The sequence below is a fragment of the Melanotaenia boesemani genome, chromosome 19, assembly GCF_017639745.1.
Source record: "Melanotaenia boesemani isolate fMelBoe1 chromosome 19, fMelBoe1.pri, whole genome shotgun sequence".
Taxonomy (NCBI): domain Eukaryota; kingdom Metazoa; phylum Chordata; class Actinopteri; order Atheriniformes; family Melanotaeniidae; genus Melanotaenia; species Melanotaenia boesemani.
Window position 1 is genome coordinate 23,108,330 of NC_055700.1, and position 15,006 is coordinate 23,123,335.

Genomic DNA, 15,006 nt, shown 5'->3' on the forward strand with positions numbered 1-15,006 from the left:
ATTTGCCTGTAATAGATAGATATACATGTAAACCAATAAATTAATTATTTTTACTGAATGAATCTCAAAACAATATTTAATTATCAGAATAATTTCCTCTATATCACATTATATCTCTGCTTGATAACTTTAGAAGTTCTTAATTTGTTTCTTTCGGTGCTTTGCAAATTCACTCAGCTGACAAGTGCAATTAAGGCAAAGTTGTAGTAAAAAAGTCTGTTAATGGGGCGGGTTTTTCATCAAACGGAGGCGACATAAATGTCAGCCCAGTTCTACACAGAGAAAGTGTCTGAACTCCGCTATGACAAGTTTTATTAAGGGCACTCTCCCCACTGTTTTTCCACTGCGTGCCAGTAGCATTTAGAAAACTTTATTAATCCTTCTTCTCTTCTTGTGTACATCTCACAAACACCCCTGACACTGCCGCGTGACTTACATTACATATAAATAAGCATGACGTGCAGGTTTCAGTTAATTTCAACCCTGCTTTTATTTTTCCAGTCACACTTGTCACTTTAATTTAATCTCTTTAAAGATTAGATACAAATGGAGGAGTCTTTGTGCCTTCAAACCATCAATGTGACAAGTCAGATGGAAAGTTCTGCATCTATTGTGATGCATTTTAAATGCTATCATAATTTTTTCACATCATCTAGTAGCAAACTAGTGGAAAATTCTGATAAGGCGTGCAACCAATATTAATGTACTCTGCCTGTCCAAAATAATAATAAAAAAAAAAGTTTTATCTTTGATTCCAGCAGCATTGGCATTATGTCAGTAAGATTCTGCAATGTCACAAGATTTGTTTCCATCCAGTGTTGAATTAATTTTTCACCAAGATCTTGTCTTGATGATGGGAGAGTCCAATCAACATGTCCAGCGTCCAGCACATCTTGAACATTCTCGATAGTGTTCAGGTCTGATCTCTGTGGTGGCCAGTCTATGTGTGAAAATGATGTCTTCTGCTCCCTGAACTACTCTTTTACAATCTGAGCCCCATGAATCCTGGCATTGTCATCTTGAAATATACCCGTGCCATTTTATAATTCTTATCTCCATTACAGAAAATTTAGGTTTGGAAAATTAAGAAATTAAGGTAAAACTAAAGGTCTGGTGATTTACAGAAAAGAAATTACTTATATTTGAAATGTCAACATAATTTTCTGTTCTTGATTTCTTGGCACATGTAATGAACAGGGATTAGTTTTGCATAGTGTCTAATTGATTACCTTATGTTAACCTGCACCTGGTAGTGATGAATTTTTATCATGACAAGGTGGTGAAATTTTTACCAAACTGTTTGTACGCTTCACTACTGCTAGGCTCTGTTACATAGTGTGCAGCACTGATAGATTTGACTAACCTGTTCTAAACTGATCAATCTAATGACATTTGGTGGAGTGGATGCCCTCACATTAACATGCTAATCTCATCTTTCTATAGAAAATTAAAGTGCACTTGTGAAATATTTGGAGCTTTTTCTGACACTAACCAGGATGAGAAGCCATCTAAATCCTTGGGCACACATGCATCACCACTGATGTTGGATGATTGTTTGGATGAAGACTTGCTGGGCTCGAAGCCTCCTCTGTAGAACTCTGCAGGTGTGTTTATGCATATAGCTGGACTACAATGAATAGGGTTGAATTAGACTGTATCTTTAAAAGTTCCTTGAATTCTGTCATGAAAATAAAGCTGAATTGAATTAAATAATATGAAAATGTGGAAGGTATTTGAAGAACATTGTTAGTCTCTGAGATCAAAATGTGAAATGAGTTCATTTTAAGCACAAAATGTAGTTATACAGTAAAGGTTGTACAATAGTGAGATAGCTCTGTATGTATCGGTGAATTAATGGAAACGATTTAATTACGCTTAAACAATTTAAACTGAAAATTGTTTTGACTTCAAAATATGAGTTTCCCAAATTAAGAAGTGTCTTTGTTTAATGGCAATTTTTAGTGGCTTTGTGTTTATCCACATAAGCTATGAGTTTCTACTGATGTACAAAGCAGTAATCCAGGTGCAGGGATTCTCTGACATCTTTGTTTACATGTATGACAGCCACAAAGACGATGTCTGGCAGGCCCGGTGTGTTATTTCCGGTAGGATGACAGTACAAAGGGAAAGAAGTAAGTTAGAGTTCTTGTCAGTGTTACACAACAAGGCAAGGCAGTTTATTTGTATAGCACATTTCATGTACAGGACAATTCAAAGTGCTTTACATAAAACAAAGACATTACAGATATATAGAATAGTAAAAGGCATCAACACATAATCACAATAAAATAATAAATTACATTAAAATGATTAAAAGCAAGATAAGTTAAAAAAAAAGTTACCATGCAGATTTTTTTAACCTGGATTTAAAAATTACATTTGGTGAAAGTTTAATCTCCACTGGCAGTTTGTTCCATTTGTTTGCAGCATAACAGCTAAATGCTGCTTCTCCATGTTTAGTCTGGACTAGTTGACCAGAGTCTTTGGACCTAAAAGCTCTGCTAGGTTTATATTCTCTGAACATATCACAGATGTATTCTGGGCCTAAACCATTCTGGGATTTGTAAACAAGCAGAAGGGTTTTAAAATCTATTCTGTGACTGACTGGAAGCCAGTGTAAAGATTTCAAAACTGGTGTGATGTGTTCAGATCTCTTAGTCCTGGTTAAAACTCTAGCAGCAGTGTTCTGGATGAGCTGCAGATGTTTAATGCTCTTTTTAGGAAGTCCTGTTAAAAGACCATTACAGTAATCCAGTCTACTGGAGATGAACGCATGGATGAGTTTCTCTTGGTCTTTCTGGGAGACTAAACTTTTAATTCTGTTGATGTTTCTGAGCTGGTAAAAAGCTGTCTTAGTGACAGCTTTGATGTGGCTGCTGAAAGTCAGGTCTGAGTCTATCAACACTCCAAGGTTACGAACTTGGTCGATGATTTTAAGAGCCCGAGTCTCCAGGTGTTTGCCAATGCTGACCCTCTTCTCTTTGCTACCAAACAGAATAATCTCAGTTTTGTCTTCATTTAATTTAATTGTAGGAAATTCTCTCTCATCCAGGTGTTTATTTGCTCCAGACACTGACATATTAAGTCTATTGGACTGCAGAGACACATAAAGTTGTGTATCATCTGCATAACTTTGATAACTAATGCTATAGTTCTGTAATATTTTACCCAAAGGGAGCATATACAAGTTGAACAGAAGAGGTCCAAGGACTGACCCCAAGGAAGTCAGCCAGTTAACGAGCCAGATATAAACTTTATCCATACATAAAAACCTATGTGACACATTTATAGCATTTATATACCTGCTAGAATTCTGTGAGTGTTGCACAAAATCTTGTTTGAATACATTAAGGGTCTGTTAAAACAGCGAGCTTGAAAAAAAAGTCCAACTCAAAGGTTCAGCTGGGACTTCTCATAATTTTTTAAGAAAAATAAATTCTTAAAGAATCATCTTTTCAGTTGTACTTGTGATTATTAACTGTCAGAACTCTGTGTTTTCTGTTTTAAGGTTTTTCTTTTTGTTTTGTTTATTTATTTTTTTATATATAGGCAGGCTAAAGCTAAAAGCCACTCAGTACAGATTGCCAAGGCTATGGACGTGAGGACCCAAATGCAGGCTTAAGGAGGTGGTAGGCAGATCGGTGCAGGTAAATGGTTTTAATAAGATAAAATTAAACTCAACATAACAAAAGACAGGAGGAAAAACTCTGATGTGGCACTGACTAACAATGGCAAACATGGCATGGACTACATCTAACAGTAAACAGAAGCAACAATGGACTGAAACCAATGGCATAATGACACTGAGGGACTAACAAGGCACAGGTTAGGTAAATGAACAATCAACCCAGGTGAACTAATGAACAGGAAACAGAAAGCAACACAGGACTAAACATGACCATAAACAAAAGGAAACCAAGAACAAACCATGAACATTACAAAAACCAAGAACATGAAACAACATTACCGTAAACCAAGGAACATAAACCCTGAGTCATGACATGGATCATATTTTCATCATCTGTTGTTAGCTGTTGTTTACGTGTGGACAATCTTTTTTTATGCAAATGATTAAAGTATGGGAGTTTACACCTGTTCATGGCTTCACATGGGGATGAAAGTTTGGTCTCTGTACTTTTTAAAGACACAATGCTTATGTGGGAAACGTGCATGCATATTTGTACCTAAATGACAATGTTATGCATCAGATATTAGCTCAACTATGAAGTAAAACATGTAATCAGAATAATTCCCCCACGATCTGAGCCAAGTAATCATTAGGTCCTTTCAGACCGAATGCAACAAGAATACTTGTCCTGTACATGCAGCAGGACACATTCTGCAAATGTGTCGGTATATAGCCAGGGTGTACGGGTCTATGCTGCAGCAAAAATAGCAGGTATTTTCAGAACTTTGAGCTGATACTGTAGTTATAGATGGGAAACTTCCAGTTTGCTTTTTGCAATGTTGTCAGCATTAAAGGTGTACCTGTTTCGCAGAAACAAAAGCAAGTATCCACAAGATCAACAGTGGCTGTTTTTAGGTCTTAGTGGCTTAGCGTGGAGCTGTTCTACAGTCTAGCAGTAATGTGCAATACTACTGATTTCTTTTCCAATCCAGCATCAAAGCAAATTCAGGCTGGCATCAACAATACTAATCCGATAACATTACTTTGTACAAAAAACTAAATAAATAAATAAATATCTGGCATTGGAGGTATATCTATTTAAGGATCAAACCACACCATTGCAGTCTAGACAGAACTTCCCTCCTGAGGTGTCAATACAACCACAAACTTGAACCTTGCAGTTCAGAAAAATCAGGGAGGCCCACATAAAAACAGACTTTTTCCTATTTTTTTGGCTTCTGTGTCAAGATGGATGCATCAAGTCTCTTTGGTGCACAGATATCTGTCAAAATGTTCTCCTAAACAACAACTGGCAAGCTAGCCGAGGTCTGTGCTTCAGTCAGTGTAGCTTCAATGGTGCAAACCATTGGAATTATTAGGTTTCAGAGAGCAGCACTGCACTCATCACATTCTAAGACCATTAGCCTTGGTCTGTGCTATTTCCCCCAATTTTTAATTCTGCATTAGTCACACAAAGTGTATTTGACATTTGGATACAATGCCAATGCCTTGAGCCTTAGCTTTCTTACAACCTTATGATATTGTGACTTCTTTGTTCAAGTTTTAAAGTTATTAAAATAAGTTAATTATTTGTTATTTGATCTGCTGTACTGAACATTGCGTTTTTTAGGTGCAAAAAATCCTTCAGATTCTTTTTCAAGTACAATGAATCATATTCTTAGTGCAAAAAGCCTTTTTTCAAAATTCTTTTTTGTTTTTTTGCCAGTGCCTTACTAAATAAGACATATCATATTTAGCACCGAAAGAAATAATTACCATGACCCTCAATTCATGTAATTTTAGCTCTGCATTCAGCATTTCACTCCTGCTGCCGACTTTAAGAATTTTAATCAGGCAGTTCAAAACAATCAGTATTTCTCAGGCTAAGTACCCACAAACATTTTTGATTGCCAAACAAACAGACAGGATATTAACAAAAGTTCAGTGGGAAATAGAAGGACACATCTTAGTGAAATGAAAAAGGACAAAAGGAGGACATGCTCAAGACATAAAACCACTAACACTTCTGTAGTAGCAACTTATCAGCAGTGATAAAAAAAGAAAAACGTTATATTGAATGCACTGTGTGAATGTGAGGAATATAGGAAAGAATGGTTCGCTAAGATTTGTTTGGGAGATCAACAGTGTGAAATATGTGTGTCTGTGCATGAAATCCTGCCTGTACCACAGAAAAAATGTTATTTTTTTGTCATTCTCCTTCTGCAGCAAATGACAGTGGCAATAGGCAAAGGCAAGTTTATTTGTATAGCACAATTCATGTTCAAGACTATTCAAAGGGCTTTACATAAAACATTAAAAGCATTCTGGGTGCAAAATAAGCATTAAAAACAGATAACAAATATAAAGAACAACAAAAATCATATCCAGATTTTGGAAAGAATCATAATAAAATTAAAATTATTAAACGCAAGATAAGTTAATAAGTTACTGTGCAGATTTCATGCATAGGTGCACCAGAAAAGAAACATTTTTACCCTGGATTTTAAAGTGTCTACATTTGGTAAAAGTTTAATCTCCACTGGCAGTTCCATTTGTTTACAGCCGAACAGCTAAATGCTGCTTCTCCATGTTTAGTCTGGACTCTGGCCTGGTCTAGCTGATCTGAGTCTTTGGATCTAAAAGCTCTGCTAGGTTTATATTCTCTGAGCGTATTGCAGATGTATTCTAGGCCTAAACCTTTCTTGAATTTGTAAACGATCAGAAGAGTTTTAAAATCTGTTCTGTGACTGACTGGAACTCAGTATAAAGACTTTAAACATGGTGTGATGTGTTCAGATCTCTTAGTTTTTTTTTTTTTTGTTTTTTTTTTTTGTTAAAACTCTAGCAGGAGCACCTGGATGAGATGCAAATGTTTAATGCTCTTTTTAGGAAGTCTTGTAAAAGACCTTTACAGTAATCCAGCCTACTGGAGATGAATGCATGGATGAGTTTCTTCTGATTTTCTCCAATAGACCAGTAATGACAGCAGTTATGATGCTAATAGTAATGATGATAATAACAATGATAATGATACTACAACGACAAACAATAACAGTAATGACAGTCTACATTTACCCTTCAGCATTGAATTAAATGAGGTAGAAGGGTGCAAGAAGGATTTGCAGAGTGCCACTAGGGTGAGACCATAGAGTATTTAGGGTGTTCTGTTCATGATAAAATTAAAGTTTTTTTCTATTTTATTGTTGATTTTTCTTTTTCTTTCTTTTTCTTCCCCCCTTTCTTTCTTTCTTTCTTTCTTTGTCTTCCTATCAAGACATAGGATATGTCTTGATGATTTTTATGTTTTTATGTTTAACTTATTTAGTTAGTGGGCAGCAGTGGCTCTGGAGGCTCTTAAATATAAAAAATAAAAAAGTTTGGTCTGGTTCTGGTCAGTTTGCATTGTAGTGTCACAGTGGAGTTACATGGAGTACCTGACACTATAACTGAAAACTTAGAACTTTGTAGAAATAAAAAAGTAAACAAAACACTGTAAGAAACCAACATGTTGCTCTCGTATGTGCAAAACTGCTTCTGGACTCCAGAAAGCTCAGCAGTTAGTAAACCAGGTGTTCGTCTTTACCAAGAAAATTACATTAATGTTAGACAGTTGTGTATTTGACTGTTCAAATAGTCAAAGTAATAAGGTACGCGATCAAAGTATTCTTTGAAGAAACACCAGCAAACAGCCTGGATTTGTGCAATCAGCTGCCCAAAATGGAAGGCTATACCCACACATGCACCAGGTCTGCAGTGCTCTCTTCTTCTACTGTTCTCGATCTGATTAAGGGAAAGTCAAGACACTGCCTGAGCAGAAAGCAACATACTGTATGTCCATCTCTGTGAAATTAAGGTCTGCATCGGCACCCACCATGTTAACAGCATTTTAGTGATAGCATCACTGTCCCACTGACTCAAAAAATACATTAACTCTACAAATGAATGAACTGGCAATCATTAGCTATGTTGACATGGACAAATATGTCATCTATCTGATTGGAATCAACCAGATCAGAGACCAGCTGACATGTTTACATGAACAATAGATTAAGTGATCAGATCAGTTGCGTGTTTACATGATGGAGAGATTTAATACAATCTAAATGCCAGATTGTTGTCATTCAGTGTTGGAAAAACCAATGAAAGACCATTGAAATCCAGTTGTACACGGCCTATGGTAGTTGCATATAACGGCTTCAGAATAACTTGTGTTAATCTCGCTTTTCTTCAGCTTCTTCTGATCCACCTCTTTATAGGATATTTTATCCTAGTTTTAAAGATGATAGGTGCTGATTGGTTATGGAGCAGCATCCAAAAAGCTTTTTTCTGCCTACCAGTTGTAGTTATGGACAGATGAGCTTGACATATGCATAAATTACAAACATCTCTAATTGAAAGAGGAAAACTGGGCAAAGCGATGATATAATAATTAATGAGAAGCAGAGGGAAGTTGTCATACATCAGATGTTGAGAAGAAAATGGGGAAATCAGGTAAGCAGAATATACAGAGAAAACTACCAAAACCAAAGCACAAAGTTGATAAAAGATTCAAGATCAAATAAAAAAACATAAGTATTGCAACTAGTAGACCACAAAGCTAATTTTCTTTACGTAATGAATAATAATACAAACTAAGTAAGAGTGTTTTGCTGCAGTTTGAGAATTTTTTTGGTTCCTATCAGTCCTGATTGACTGTTGAATATTAATATGCTGAAGTTTCATCAGAGTTTCACTCCACACTTCATCAGAACTGCAGATTGAGGCAGCAGATTATATGCATATCATTCTCTCTGCAGCCAAGCACAGTAACAGATGAATGGAATATCTCCTCTCACACACTCCAACACAGTATTGTATCAATGGACAGTTTCTCCACTCGCTGACAAGCATTGATAAGACTGTTTAAGCATTTACACTTAGTATTGCTCCAGCTCTCTTCTCTAACCTTAACTGCTGGTGTACCCAACTCATTACACACTTTTCTGCAGAGAGCACATTAGTTTTTCACCATATCAACCTTCTATTTAAACTTCAAATTAAACCTGAGTCTATGTTAACATAAAATACTGTCATAATGACAAAGCTGCCATACAAATCAGGAAGAGTAAATTGCTTTATACCTCTAGAATACATAAACACATTCAACCTTAGTCACATGCAAAAAAAGCACACAATCGTTACACGCTTTATGTTCAGTAAACAAGTCAACTTCTAAGAAGTTAATGGTTGTATTAATGGTGTTAAGTACTGTAATCTTAGCAGAAATCATTACTGTAGCTTGGCTTACAGTTGATAACATGTCTGGACCAACTCTGCAGTTACAATGAGGATAAGAGAAATCAGGGTCTTTTTTCCACCTCCAAAATGCCCAAGGTTGGTGTTTAACATCTTTCGTTTAACAACAAACTACTTTGTGCTGAAAGTTTTATTTTACTGAACACTGTTAAGTTTTGATGTTTTCAATGCTTTATGTAATCACGACCACCTGACTGACATATTCTTACACACGCTTTATATTCAGTAATAAAAGCACAAATGTTCTGTGACATTGCTTTTAACTCAAGTCTACACTTAATTCTTTCAGTGTTCAGTTAATACTTCATATCACAGACAGTTTAAAACAAGTTTTATGGCTAATATGCTTTAACACCTATATACTGTCAGAGTGATCTGAACTGAAAATTAAGAATACAAAAAAATACACACTGTCCACCTTCCAAAAACTGGCTGCTATGCTGCTATAAAAGGAACTGTTGTACTGTATCATTACAATATTTTGACCTAATAATGTCACATTTAGACCACATTAAGTGAACATTCAGTTAAGAAACATGCCAGAAGTGGTTAAATAAAAAGTAGATGAAGGGAAAATAAATAAAATGGTGTGGGGTAAATAACCTGGTCTTGAACACCAGGAAGACAAAGGAGATGATCAATTTCAGACAGAAAAAAGCCAAATCATCAACTCTTGAACATAGATAGTGTGGAGAGTATCATCATATAAGCTAATGGGTCAACACATTTCTGTATGAGGGGCCGTTTGAGACATTATTCAGAATTACCCTCTCACAGACACGTGAAATTTAATTTATTCACACATTATAGTAAAACCTCTCATACACTATACTGAAACTGTCTCTCATATACTATGCTGAAATTTCTTCTCATAGACTATACTGAAATGCTCTTATAGACTACATACTGAAATCCCTCACACACCAGTGAAATTTCTGAAATCACATTTCAATATTATGTATGAAAGGAATTCTACTAGTGTGTGCGAGAGCAAATTTCACTTAAAAACAAGTCAACTTCTATACGGGCACGCAACACCAACTGCCTTGTCAGTTGTCCCTTCCTGTGACTCTAAAGAAGGCCATTTTGTCTCAGCATGTGCTGCAGTCCTTCCTAAGTTGAGTGGAACGTGTCCTGATCAACAGCATTTTTGTGTGGTTCAACACAAAAATGCTGGTTGTTACGACCCATATCAGGGGTATGGAAGGGCGCAACATAAAAGCATGTTGAGGACAGGTGTAAAAGTCAACCAACACAGTTTATTGACATAAATGTAAAACGACAAATAAAACCTGTAACAAAAGATGGTAAAGTGTTGGGGTTAGTGAAACCGCTGAAATAAAGAAAACGATTTAACCCAAAAACACAAACACCACCGAGTAAAACCAAAATGTGTCCATAACTCGGGGTGATAACGAAACGAACCAAAAGGCAGCAGTTCCAATAAACTAAGTGACATCCGTCACAACCAAAAGCCTAATCTAGCCCAACACAACATAAACCTAATACGTAACACAAAGATAACAAAAAGGCTGAACACAAACGAAAGCCTAGTGATGCTTAAACCAATACTGAGTGTAGAACAAAAGGTAGGTCCAAACTAAATGTGAAACTAAATGGACTGTTCTACCGTTCCCCCACGGGGAACACACGAGCAGGCAGGAGTGGTCCTGCTGCACATACTCAAACTGTCCAACCTCAAACAGACTACCAACCAGCACAACAAACACCCAGTAAAACATCGCCGCCATTATCCAGCCAAACACAAAAAGAAGAGGCCACTTGTGCTAATTAGCCTCTCTCATCCCAAGTGAGGGGAAGCAGCCTGTGCAGCCCTACTTCTCCCTCCTGACTCAACACTGCAGCAGTCCTTTATTTCCTGGTTATCTAGGAAGCTGCAAGGCGATTGGCTTGAAGGCCAACCAATCAGAGGGAAGGAGAGTGATGGACAGCCGATGCAGCCAGTCCAAAGACACGTTAGGGCCCAGCCTTTTCAGGCTGAACAAGTCCCAGCTGTAGGCAATGATCACCACTAAACTCACATCCCTCAGGGGACGTAACACTGGTGTGTTCCCCTTCTTCTTCTCTGGTTTGTTGCATTCGCTGGTCGCATGTCATCTATACTGCTCATCACCAACCCCGATGGTACTGATTTGTTTCCTGCGTCAAGGGACGAATTTGCAAGACCCCTGAAAACAGTTACGTGTGCAAACGATGCAGGAGACAGATGGAAGTGTCTGTTTGTCTGGAGAACTATGGGCAATATCTGATTATTGTTTTAAATTTTAGATTTGTCAATTACAATTATATATTTCATGGAATGTGGTGTGTACAAGGTGTAGGTAATATTTCTGAGATCTTGTTACTCATGCATTACTCTTTATTCATGTTTTGCTGTTACGTAGAAAAGGTGCCAGCTATACACCAGTCCATTTTCATAGACTTAATCTACAATGACAATAAAAGAAATCTGTGTGTAATGAAATGTATATGATTTATGTAAGGAAAATATAGAAGAGTTAGCAGATACCATCTAAGAGAGCTTTTATTGACTTGTCACAACTTGCTTGTCCCACCTTCCCAAGTGAAATATAAAAAAATGTAAAAAGTGGGGTGGAGTGTGGGAAAATATTCAAAAGCCACTGTGTATTGTATCTGGCATGACAAATTGTCAAAAGAAAACGTAAGTCCAGGGTTTTGACTTTGATTGTTTAACTTTTGAAGAAACTGAACATTAAACTATATCAGCTTTTGTGTTGATGACAGATTTCCAGAAAGAATCTGAACTATATAATAATAACTATTTCTTTTTCTTATTGAAATTTGTAAAACCTTGAATTTGCAATAAAAAGCACAATAGGTTGCAAGGGAGTTTCAAAACTAGTCTTTGTTTGTTCATGCACAGCAAGTGGTTTTGTGTATGCTTTCATGACATTTCCATGAGGATCCCTTTTCTTTGCTAGATCAGTGTTTATTCTCTGACAGTGTTTCCCTGTTCTTTGTGAACCTCACACTCTTCTGCAGTTTTGTCTCAAGGTAATAAGACAAGAGAAAATACAAAGTGAGAGTAAAGCTGACAGCGGTAGGTTGTGTAGAATGAACTGTTATAGATTTTTGTGGCATTTCGTCACACAACTTCTTTCAGAAATGGTGCAGAAAACACTGCACAGCTGAAGTGTTCGTGTGGTTCAGGATGTTTTTTTCTAACTAGATTCCTTCAATTTCACCTTAATGTCATGATCACTTTGCATTAGTGGGATCTGAAAATGTAGTCTTTTCTTTTTTATGTTAGTTTTGCTGAATGAACATACGGCCATCTACTATTATAGGACCAAATATTGTTGTCTATTTATGGAGTCAGAGAACTTTAATTTTTAAACTTCAAATGCACAACACAGCAAGTTACCACTCTATCTGTGATTATATATAATTGAAAAAGAGACGACTGTTTAAATTTTAGCAAATGCAGGTCTGATGAATAGACACAGCACATAGTGGCAGGGTTAACCATTTTGAATGGTATATGGTCTGTATTTATATAGCGGTTTTCTGTACTTGGGATACCTAAAGCACTTTACATCATACATCTCTTTCACTCATTCACACACACATTCACACACTGGTGGCGGAAGATGCCATGCCAAGCGCTAACCACGACCCATCAGGAGCAATTTGGGGTTCGGTGTCTTGCTCAGGGACACCTCGACATGAGCTCAACCCTCAGGCTACAAGATGGCCACTCTACCCACTGAGCTATGCCGCCCCCATTTTAACCATAAATGAACCATTTTAGATCATTACATCCCATTATTGGCTCAATGGATGAAATCAACAGAGTTTAAAAGATGTTGTTTTCTTGAATAGTTTTGTACTTTTTGACCAAGCTCTTCTTATTCCTAGCTCATCTTCTACTGAAGCTTGGTGATGAGCTCGCTGCGTGGGTTTTCAGTATAGAGGGAACTCTCAGAGCATCAGGTTTTAATATGCAGGGTTTCCCAAGCTAGTTACATAATAGGGTCAGTGTTCCGCTTTGCAAAAACTTATATTGCCATATTTTATTTTAATATGCAGTTTGTGTTTCTTTACAAGCAAGCACTGTAGAGTTATGTTTTATTGTCACATTCACATTCATAATTTAGCTTTGTTTGTATAGGCATCATTTTACAACAATATAATCTCAAGGCACTTTAAAGAAACATTTCAATGGTAGTCTAATTATAATCTAATTAAAACAAATCTAATATGTAATCCACATTAGTCTGGCTAGTAATAACAGCGTTCCATTATTCTGTCACCCATCTTGAGCATGCACAGGGCAGTAGGCAATGGTGGAAAGGAAAACCTCCAGCAGGACCAGATTCAGGAAGGGTGGCCATCTGCCTTAACTGGTTTACAACGGATTCAGTCAATATGTAACTTACTGCCACAAAAGAATCTGGCAATATTCATACCTATAGCAGTTCCCTGTGGCTCCAAACTCCCTGGAATATGGTGGGATTTAGTGGCATTTGTGGGTAGCAAATCAAATCCACAAAAAAAAGAAAAAAAAATGAAAACCATCTTACAAACCTCTGCCCAGGGGATCTGCTAAAATGTCCTGGTATCAGAAACTCTAATACACACTCTGATGTTCTTTGTCCCATTTTTGTTTGTTTTGATTTTTTGGGGGGCATTAGGAGGACCTATAAATGGTCATGTAGTGCTGGGACCGGTGGTTAGAACTTTCATCACTACTATAAAATCGAGAACTTTTACCTTACTGTAACAAAAAAAAAAAAAAAAAAAAAAGATGGAAAAAGAAAAAATGTTCTAATCTGCATATCTTTCTTTTTCATTTTCTTCAAACTTTTGTAACCCTAACACCCTAAAACATGGATGACAACACCTGACCTCTTGGACCAGTGTCCTGTAGGCTTTTGCACCTTCTTCTTTACAGTTACAGTGTCCATGTCTCTTTTACTTTCTTCCCTAAGATCTGTTTGCTGTCTTTTTACTGACTCACACTATCTTTCCATGTTGACTGCTTTTTCTAATGTCAGATCTTTGTCCTGGTACATTCGCTCAGATAGACTTGTGTCTCTCAGTCCCACCACTAAGCGTTTTCTAATCAACTCTAAACAGCTCGCTGTCCTCTGGTCCGCCTGGGTCGTCCCCCACGGGGCATGGTGGGTGGGTTATGTGTGACGTGACTGTGTGATAGTGAGTGCTTGTGGGTACGGCACAGGGGAGGGTGTGAGTGTGGGGCTATATGGGGTGGAGATTGGAGTAGGTGGAGGGTGGGAGAAGGGGTCAATGGCGCCCTGGTTCCCGGGGTGTGCTGCTGGAACATTGGGGTGTGTGCTGGCCTACGCCGGGTGGTTGTCTGGGTGGGGCCTGATTCTCCTGGGCATGGTGCGGGCCCTCTGCCTTTGGGGGGTGGGGGGGCCGCCTCTGGGCTCCTGGGCCCTTTGCTCAGGCCACCCCAGGTGGCCGGTCCCTGGCGGGGCCAGCGGCTGCCGATCTTGACCCACTGAAACCTGTGCCCCAAGACCACAGGGGGCTATTGCTGGGGCTCTTCTCTGCTGCCCTTCGGGTGGGGCTGGAGTCGTCTTCGGGGTGGGGTGGCTTGGGCTAGTGCTCCGGGCTGCTGCTGAGGGCCGGGTCTCTGGGCCGCCCTGGTTTGACTCTGACCTCTGTAGAGGAGTGGTCGCATTTGCATGATCTCACTCACCACTCTTCATCACTGATCACTCCTTATTCCTCATGCTCTGCATGCTGACACAGTCACTGAGTTGTCCAGTGGGTTTGTGTACTAAGAGATAATTTTTTTTTTATTTTTCCTGTGAGTTTGTATCTGTTCATTGTTGTACTACTTTCATGATATGATGCTTTGGGTATTATTTAAAAACTCGTAATGACTAGCAGCTCTGTTTTTTCATAAAAGTTGTAGAAAATTTCCTGGTGTGTTCATGTACAAGTGTAACTTTTTGTTGTCTGGTGATGGTGTGGATTGAAGGGTTGTTGCCTTCTGTCTGTGATCTTTTTGTCTCCTTTCTTCTTTCCCTTTTGTTTCTTTTTGCTATTTTCCATAATTTTCTGTCCCC